Below are 9,941 nucleotides of genomic sequence, written 5' to 3'. Positions count from 1 at the left end.
TTCACCTTGTCACTCTGGGTGCCCAGAGAATATGCCTTGCCCTCAAACCTTTCAAATAAACAGTGGCTCTGTGCTTGCAGTCAGCATGTCAGACTCACGCAGGTGCAAATGGCTTCAATGTTCAAGGTTAAGCTTAATTTGCTGAGTTACCATGGGGTTGGTCAGGTTAAATTTTTTGATCTGCCCAACACAAGCAATGTGTGGTTGGCTTGCCCGCTAACATTTAGTAGCTGTGTATACATGCACACTCATCCCCACCACGCACAGGTACAGGTTTCTTTTATGACTAAGTTGCTCTCTACTTGGACTTCAACACATTTCTGGTGACTGTTCTATCCTGGTGAAAAACATACTTCTGAAGAACTACCACAGGAGGGCTCCCACGTTTAAGCTTTTCAAATACAAACGCCTGCGCATTGGCAATACGTGCAAGGGGCTTTATTTCCCCCACTCTTCCCTTTAGCGTTAGTGACGTCTGGCTCACGCAAGTCAGGGGACAAACAGTTGTACTTTGAGTCACTCATAGCAGCTTCTATGAGCAGTTAATGTACTAGGTCACTCTGAAGCTTACCCTCCATGTCTTTCCCATCATATCATCATTCTCCTGACCTACAGCATTTCCCGACATTTCCAGAGTTGAACTCCTTGGGAGGTAAGTTGGATGATGTTCTTAAAGTAGTGTATGATGGAGGCCTGTAAAATGAGTTTGCCTAATTCACTTTCACTGGCCCAAGCAATTTCTCTGCCCCAGGAAAATCAAATGCCGTTGCTTTATCCCCTGGTCTCCCCATCACATAGGACTAACCATGCTGCTCACTTCGAAGCAGCCGAATGAAGCAGGAAGGAATTCCAGAAATGCAACAGCCTACTCATCTGTTCTGTTCGGTTTGTCCATAGGATAAGAGAGCTCAGCCATGCCGAAGGCTCTGGGCCAGGATCCCCACGGTAAGGGTTAGCTTCGTAGAGTGATTTCATGAAACAGTTTCTTGTCCAAAGATGTAAACACTAACTACCTTCTTTGGAAAAGAAAGACCCATTTGTTTAAAGACTAGAAGACAAAAAGCAGAAAAAAGAGATGTGGAAATGTGAACTTTTGCCCGTTTGTTTTGTTTTTGTTTTTGTTTTTTTTTTTCTTTATGAAAACTTCTAGCACATCTTAAAACTTCTAACACAAGAGCTTTTTCATTTCTTTCTCACTAAGTCAGTTTTTCTCTAGACTCAGCAAAACAAGGTCTGTTTATTAATGTGAGCTTGTCCCAAGATCTGGTTTTGCCAAGTCTTGAGCATTAGAAATCCCCTAAAAATCCTTTCCTTCTCATCCATCCTCCTAACCTTCCTCTCCCACAACATACACAAGGCACTTCCTTCAGGTTTGCTCTGAGATCAGAGTTTCCTCAGGATGTTCAGCCTCAAAGCTTGAGAAACACTGCAACACATTAGTCACCTCCGTCACCACAGTTCCCAAATACACCAGCAAGCCAGACTTCCAGCTGATGCAATTCATCAGCATTACCCTGTCAAGTTTCACTGGAGACCTGATCCGCGGCATCCACCACAGCAAATGACTACACCACGGCCACTCGCCGGCCTTGTTTTGTGGGTAACTTGAGAGGCACCATGACCAAAACAAAAGTGTGGGAAACTCATCCCTTATGCTTAGGGTCATCTGAATATTAAATTTTTGCTCAGAGTCAGATACAAATAAAAAGATGGGGACGTGTATGCCTGTTATTGAGATTTTGTAGAAATGTGAACAAAATAGTATTATTCTATAGGAACATCTATTTGCCTCCTGCTTCCCTCATTACCTGGCGATAACAACTGCACAAAAAGTCAACACAGGGATTACATACCAAATAATATTTACTTTATCATAATCATGTGTGAGAGCTCTACATTAGATATAATTCACCCAAGAGGAATTAATTTTTTTTTCTCGCATCTTCTCTAGATTTCCAGGTTTTGAATGACACGTGCAACAGGACAGTTTGTTCAGCAGATCTGTGGTGTCATGAAGCGGGGCAGCTCCTATGCCTCATGGCACAGGCCAAAGGGTAGGGACTGTATGCGTTGCTTAAGCAGTGATAATACTCATGTTCTTCTAAGTAACAACACATTCACATTTACAGCACATGCCAAAAGATAACTCTAATGCCATGGTAAAATAGTATCTAACTTCATTGTCACCTAAATCAGTACAAGCGAAGAGTGAAATCAGGAGAAGATATATCAGGGTAAATCTAGTATGAGTGAACAGGGAATCATGTCCTTAAAAAATTCTAATCAGCTTCCTAATTGAAGCACAGCTGTGTTTTCTGCTCCTGTTTTCCTCACTGGATGTGCAAGTTAATATATTTCTAAATAATTTTCCAGAGAAGTTTTGTTTTGTTTTCCACTTTCACAGAATGGTCAAATGGATTTTCCTCAGACTTTCTCCAGAAGCCATTGGCTGAGTTCAGTGATGGAAAATTTCAGCCTAGAAAGTAGAACCTTTCAGAAACTCAGGAGCAAGGGAAAACACTGAACTTGGAGCAAAAACTGTTTTGCAGCCTTAACTACAATACTACGTCAGCTTCCATGTGGATGCTATGATACAGACATAGCATTGACTTACACATGCAATTTTTGAAGCTGAGGCAATCAGTGTTAGTTATTTTATTGACCAGTAACACAAGAAAAACAGAAGATGCACACAGCTGGGATATGCTACTGGCCTGATTTGACTCACCAGACTTTCTCAGGAAATGCTTGAGCATGTTTCATTCAGTAGGTGCAGCCGGCATGCCTGGACATAGCACACCTCTTCTGTTTGATGTGGCTTTGTAGGGCTTGCACATCCTTTGTATCACATAGGCCTGTGGGCGCTCAGGGCAAAATGAAATTGGGTGATGATGAAATGGCAAGCATACGCAGTGGCACCCTTCAAAAGTCCTCTGATACTATAAGAACACACAAATCAGGGCCCGGTGACAAACTCATTTCTCACACTTCTTAGCCCCCCTGTAACCACATGATGGCACACAGGGTGAGAAAGAGCAAGTCCAAGGCAAGAAACTTCATAAACACTTGTGGAATTTATTTCTCTGCAGGGACACCATCATTCATTTCCTGTATGAGAATCAGGAGACATCTAGCTTGTAGGGACAGGCAACAAAATCACTGGTAGACCTCCTAGTTGTGTGACCTAGCCTTTCTGTTTTGCTTTTCACCACCCGTGAAACACTTCTGTTGATACGTAAGACAGGGCATGCTAACACAGCCTTAGCAATTCGATTGCAGCTCACACTGAGCACCTATGCTGGTTCGTATGAAAGAACTCTTTAGACTAGTTGTGCAAGAAATAGTGCCCACAGAGTAGCAATTACTGTGTCCACCCATGCTGTGTGCCAATTATTGCTCCCTTAGAGCACCAGCAGCAGCTCAGGAGAAGCCAATTTGCTGCTGATGCAGTTTGCAGCAGGAAAAATAGCTAACCTAAACAGAAGCAACCTAAAGGTGGGCTCTGGCCTCCTCAGCGGCCAGAGCTCCAGTGCTAGCTTACAGCTGGGACCAGAAGATGCCAAGGTGCTATTTACCCTTTCAGGTTGGTGAAGTGTTTTTGGATTCCGAGTAGACTGTGGTTATTTTTTGTACGCTTTGATCTGCAGTGAAAAAAATTCCTCTTCGTTTTACATTAAAAAGGGCAGAATATCTAACCATTCCTTTGACAATAGGAGAGAAACTGATTCTTGCGTAAAGGTTAGCATAAATACTCGGAGAAGAGAAAATGTATGTTGCTACTGTAGCTGCGTGTGGTTGCTCTTTCCTTCTCGTTTCCATTAGAGGGTGCTCTTGTTTCAAAAATTCCCCAACCGAGGGTTTCTGCCATCAAAGAGTTGCCTTTAAAGCAGGTCTTCAAGTTAGGTGGTCCAGCCCAGTTACTAAATGCTAAGCAAGGTAGGAGACAGCATGATTAAACAAGATAGCATTACTTATTTTCCCTGCTGTACAAGTCAGGAGCACTGCAGACATTAAAGATCAAGAGGCAGCAGCTGTGTAGAAACTGTTCTCCTTGGAGTCTCTCATTACACAGACCCTGCACAGAGCCTCACCAACAGGCTAAAACCACTTTTCACAGTTTCGTTCTTTCTCTCTTCTAAAAGGGAAGAGGCAAAAGGGCTGTTTACATTTGCATTTTAAAGTGCATTTAAACAAAAGCCTTCCCCTTTGAACAGAAGATTGGAAAGAAGCTGAATCTGATATTTATAAGACTTTACAAGTAGGTGCATTTTAAACAACCCAAATAAAGCACAAACAAGCACAGGATAGGTTTTTCTGCTGTCACATTGGCAACGATGACTCAATGCAAGCTATTCTCTGCTGGAAGAGGAGACACTTGATCTCTGCAGCTGTCCCTCCCGATAGCCCACATACGATAGCCTCCTTCCCACAGAACCTTCCATCTAGAAGGCATCACAACATTACTTGGGGGAGATGTTGGTGCTTCGCAAAAGACACAACACAGCCACTTGGTACAATGCTTCCTGTGGTGACTCATTTCCATTCCTTTCTTCACTTCCATTCTTCCCATCACTGTTTCTGTAGGTCATGAGATTTGCCCTCAACAGCCGGCCTCAATAGCTGGCCTTCCTCTTCACCCCAGCACCTGGTGTCACAAGGCCTGTAGCACAGCTCCATCCTGACAGTTTGTATGGATGCATTTTTTAAGTGCTCAGACTTGAATGATTTTAAGAGAAGATGGTGACAATAGCAACAGGTTCCTGGAAGTACGGTGTTGGCTAAGCACTGTCAATATTTGAGAATCTTACAGCTAACCATGTCTGCGTCTGCCTCAGAGAAGAGGCAGTTGACCCTTCAGGCACTGGGGAAGGCTTCCCCCCGCCAAGATCCAGCTGCAGACTAAGGAGAAACAAAACTCTCCCACCGCTTCAGTTGCAGGCTGCTGCATTTACAACTGACACTCCTGGCTATGATTTCTACTAGCATTTAGCAGCAGCTGTGCCCCCAGCTGGGAGCTTTCACTTTCTATTTTTAAAATCAGTGAAATCAGGAGCATATGGGGCCTATAATTTACCATGTATTCTTAATAATAAAATCCACTCAGCAGCGTATCAGACTGTAATTCTACCCTGGAGATGCTTTGCTCCCTAGGAAATCCTTTATCGGGGATTAATATACCTGATTATATTGGGTGTGTGACATTCTCCGCAATTTGCTATCATTAAAGTGTGCAGTATATCACACAAAAGCCTATGCCATTCAGTGTTTGTTCCCCAGGATCAGGCTCAGAAGCAAATAAGTGACAATAGCTTCTCACTTCAGTGCAAAATTGGACATTTTGCATGACAGCCAGTTACCTCCAAGATACCTTCTTATTCCTGTGTTATGACGATAGTTAGTGAATACAATATATTTGGATTCATAGCACATTTGTACATGTAAGTGGTTTGTGCATTTAAGTGCATATATATTTTAAGCAAAGCTGTATTTTCAGGAGGCAACTATTTCCAGCTAGAAGACAAAACTAAATAGGAGAATGAGGAAGAATTTAAGTAGTATGTGGCTAGGGGTGAGACGAAAACTGAGATGGATGGCAAAGGAATAATGTAGGTGATATAATTTTTGCTTGGCATAAACAAGAAAACAAGTCTTTGCGAATTACAATCATATTGTTCTGTTTTTTCCCTTGCCCCTTAAACCAAGACCACTTTTCTTCATTTCAGAGAGGGCTTCAGCCTAATCTGGATGTCCATCAGAGCTAGGCCTACTCCTGACAGGCTGCTCTGATCTTTGCATTGAAAGGTTTTGGGATATTTTTTTGTTGAAGTCAGGAGAGTTATACTGATGTATAGCTGGTAAGAAATGCTAGAACGGCAAATCACGCAGGTCTTGAAAGAAACATGGCAGTTTCACAAATGTGCTTTTCAAGCACCTTTACATCAGCAGGTAAGCAACTAACTATACAGCAACCCTTCTGGTGTTCCTGTGTGTGTAAAGATTTTATTTTTTGCCGAAGGACCTTTTTATGTCAATCGCCTTCCATGTGTGAGCTTGAGAGGCCACCCAGAGCTTTCTACATTCTGTCTCATGGATGCTTAGAAGGCCTAAGTAGGCTTATGACATTCTTTTTATGAGTGATCTCTGACTTTCAAAGAGTACCCATTTCTCATTCGTTTTACCTTATTAGGATCTGGTGGAATCAGGTAGCCCTTCAAGGTTCCCTTCAGGGACTATCCATCCTCCTCTGAAGTGCCAACACAGAGGAAACCCATGTCCCTGAGAGGCCTCTGAACTGTGAAGGCACCAGCCCTTAGCACAGGCTTTTCTGGCATTCTCTCTATGTTTGCCATTGGACTAAGCCGTCAGCCTAACAGGCTTTCCTCTTCCTGGAGATACTATGTAAATTAAAACCTGGTCAGGTCTCCATCACTGGTGTACCTGATGATGGCCTTATTATCACTAATAAAATGAAGCTCAGCTACAGCTGGTGGTGATCTACTTTAATGACCAATGACATTTATGTTAAGTTTCTCAGTAGTGTTTATATTACACTACTACACTATATTATAATTGTTGTTGTTGTTGCTGCCTGGGATGGAGAGTGGAGAAAGGGGTAGAAAAATCCTGCCTGCCTACCTGTGTGGAAGTTGTTACTTGTCATATCCCATTTATAATTTCACATACTACATTGCAGGTGGCAAGAATAAATGTTCAGAATGATCATTCTAGGGCCTTAAAATCTACGGATCTGTGAAATTATCTCTTTGACTTAGTGGCTTGAGGATGAATGAGATGGGCAGTGAGTTCTGTTCTCTGGACTAGGACGTCCTGGCAGGACAGACGGGGGAAGCTTGCTGAGCTGCTGCCTAGCTTATAGGTATAAAGAGAAGCCAGCATCTAAGACAAAAAAGCCAGCACCTTTCAACAGCTCTAAATTCATGTGAAATAAAATGATGTCAAATAGAAAAACATGGATCCTGTTGGCAAACCCCAGGAATGGAACAAAACCAATGAGAACAATATGGACAAAGCTACTGAGCTGAACACCCCGAGACCTTGGAGCCAGAATTGTTTTCCTACTGCAATCTTCCTTGCTGTGAAGCTTCTATGGATGCAATTGTTGGCTGGTTTAATCCAAAGGCTAACTGGTGTGAAATAAACAAATCCTCATAGCATCATATTTCACCCTGCTCAGTCATCAAGTTCTGTTTGTGTCTTATTCACTTCTCCCCTCAAGCCTTTTCTGACTTCATTGTCTTGGTTTTTTGTTAGTGGTTTTACCTTTCATACTCAGCCAGTTATCTGTAAAACTCACCACTAATCACTATCACTGTTTAGGGCAACACCTATTTACAAGGGCAGTGCTCATCATCCACAGCCATCTCGTCAGCTGAACTTAGTAAACAAGGCTCTGAAGAACCAAACAAATGCTTTAGCTTTTAGATCATTAGACTGTTCTCCTCTAGCACTATCTGATGTAGATACAATTGACTCACTTAAAAGACCGAACTGGAAACTGAAAAGTAGCTTTGCTAATGATGTCCCATACTTGAACCTGCTTTGGCAGTGGGATAGATAGGATTACTTAATGGGGCTTTTCCATCTCTGGTTTCTAAACTCCCTATTGATTTCAGGAAATGGTGAGTCAATAGGTTAGCAGATACTTATGTTTGTCTGTTTTGCTGGCTCCTTTATTTACTCTATATCTCTTGGTTACTCTGGGAATAAAAGAAAACCCCAAAACATATGATGCAAGTAGGGAGACACAGAGGTTAAAACCAAATGAGGTTAAATAAAAATTCCTTGTAACACGGTTCAGAAGGTAATGACTGCTGAGCTGCTCTTCTCTTCAGGTTGTCTGGGGGATCTGGCTCAAAAATTATTTCTTCTTCCTCAACGCATGGTTCAGAAACAGAGTTTTCATCCACGTCAAACGCCTTCCATATCAGGACAGTAAACTGACTGGCTTTCAGACCACAGAGGCAGCGTCCCACCCAGCTGGACATGCATGAGGATTGCCTGATTTTTATCAGTTAGGACAGGAAAGTGAAGGATTAGCAGTTGGAGTAAGAGCTAGTCAAAGTCCTGGGATAGTTTGTGTACAGAAATACACACAACTTTGCCAATGCATGAGAAGCTTTCTTGTGATGTTTGAAGCCTGAAGCTTTCCTACACAGAGGTTACCAACTGGTTTCATTTCTCTGACAAACACAAACCTACTAGGAGCTAAGAAGAAAGTAACCTAGTTACTTTCACTTTTTGACCTGAGGTGGAAGTTCAGCTCATGTTCCTGGCATTGAATCAGTCTCAAAGCAGCCATCTTCTGTGTCACATTTATAGTGATGTTCCAAGAATAAAAAAAAGACAAAAGAGCCCATCCATTTCATAAAACATGACCTTGAGGTGATTAAACCCCCTGGTAAAAAAAAAAAAAAAAAAGATGAATTGAGGTTGAATATTGGGACAGAGGCTTCCAAACGTCAGAATTGCTGGTACAAAAGAAAGAAGCTGGACCAATCCACCCCTTTCTTATCTCCTCCTATGCCAGGAGAGGCTACCGGTCTGATGAAGCAGTGGAAGGGCAGAGGTATTGAAGAGACTCTTAGCAAAACTGTGAATGTGGATGTCTGCAGCAGGCAAGGCAGCACAGGCAGAAGGTGCCAAGCTGCTCCTGTCAACTGGCACATCCACATGGTACAAAGCCTTTCTGTGATACTAGATCAGGTCCAGAAGTACAGCTCAGCAGCCTTACCTCTCCTGCTCGTTCCATGGCGCGGTGAAAATAAACCCATTGTACCACTGAAGCTGAAATGCTGAGCCATTATTTTTCTTTCATAATGTCCGTTTCCAAGCTGGCTATGTTTCTGTGCCAGGGATAATGTGGGTAACATTCACTGTGAAACACTGGCAGCGGGTGGTTTTCTAGGAGGCTTCTCTGCTCATTGGCAAAGACAAAATACCTCCTTCACACCACCACACATGCCCTACCAGAGGAACAAAGAACAGAGCAGTGCCTTCTCCAGACATACACTTGCCAGGTCAGTCCTTTAAAGGGCTTGCAAGTCCCCAGGAGCACTCGAAGCACTGCCTTGAAAACCATACATTTCCTAGCTTACAAGACGCATCCATGCATGGATTCGCAGTCCTCCCACCAAGACTGTGTGCCAGCAGCGTCTTCTGAGCCCCCATCCCAGGAGGAAACTGCTCCTGGGCTGCATGTCCAACAAAAGCCCCAAACTACACAGCGTGACCTCACCAGGGAGCACCGACAATGTCACTGACTGGTTGTAAACTGTGAAACTGGAAAGCAATATCCCTCTTTCTCCACATTACTGCTTCCACCTCTGCCTCTGACTGTGGTATCATCTGCGCAGAAGCTGGTCAGGGGAGCTCCGCAAAATAGAGCTCTGCCTCTCACCAACAGAGGCTGAGGAGGGAGGGAGATGCTCTGCGTTAAGCCTGTTTAGAAAGATTAGAGAGTAAGGAATACTAGGATATTTTGTTTCCCACCTCCCTTTGTGCAAGTAAATGAGGTCTAAACGGCTCCTGAGAGGAGACAGAAGACCTCAAGTTAAGCACTTTCCAGAAACTAAGGAAGCAAGCCGCCTACCCACTCCCCTTCCCAAGTCTGCCTGTTAATGTAAATTTTCAGGAATTATCCTTTTAAGAGATAAAGGGGAGAGAAGGAACAGAGAATATGATTGTGCCTTGCAGCCAATTTGAGAGGGGAGCTGAGCTGGGTTTGGCATAATGCCAATTTGCTGGCTCAAATTTCACCTGTAAAAGCCCTGTAGACATTAAAAAAGCATTCATTATCCACCCAGACACAAAAAACTCATTATGCTCTATTTTTCTAATCCTGCTAACTATGCATGAACTGTTCCCGCTGAAGGACAGTATTACTTGCTTCCTTCAGATTACTTGCCGATCACAGCCGCTCA

General features: G+C 43.1%; 1 long non-coding RNA gene across 2 annotated transcripts; it reads left to right on the top strand.

The window, feature by feature from the left end:
• Positions 1-534: 534 nt before the first annotated feature.
• LOC142404747 (uncharacterized) lies at positions 535-8,794 on the top strand. 2 transcript variants are annotated; one of them, XR_012773944.1, is made up of 3 exons: positions 535-652; positions 799-945; positions 8,549-8,794. It is a non-coding gene; the product is annotated as an uncharacterized LOC142404747 (long non-coding RNA). The 2 variants fall into 2 exon arrangements; XR_012773945.1 differs by lacking the exon at positions 8,549-8,794 and adding an exon at positions 1,952-2,055.
• Positions 8,795-9,941: the final 1,147 nt, after the last annotated feature.

The sequence above is a fragment of the Mycteria americana genome, chromosome 1 (genome assembly GCF_035582795.1).
Source record: "Mycteria americana isolate JAX WOST 10 ecotype Jacksonville Zoo and Gardens chromosome 1, USCA_MyAme_1.0, whole genome shotgun sequence".
NCBI lineage: Eukaryota > Metazoa > Chordata > Aves > Ciconiiformes > Ciconiidae > Mycteria > Mycteria americana.
This window is presented reverse-complemented; position numbering and strand designations above follow the sequence as displayed.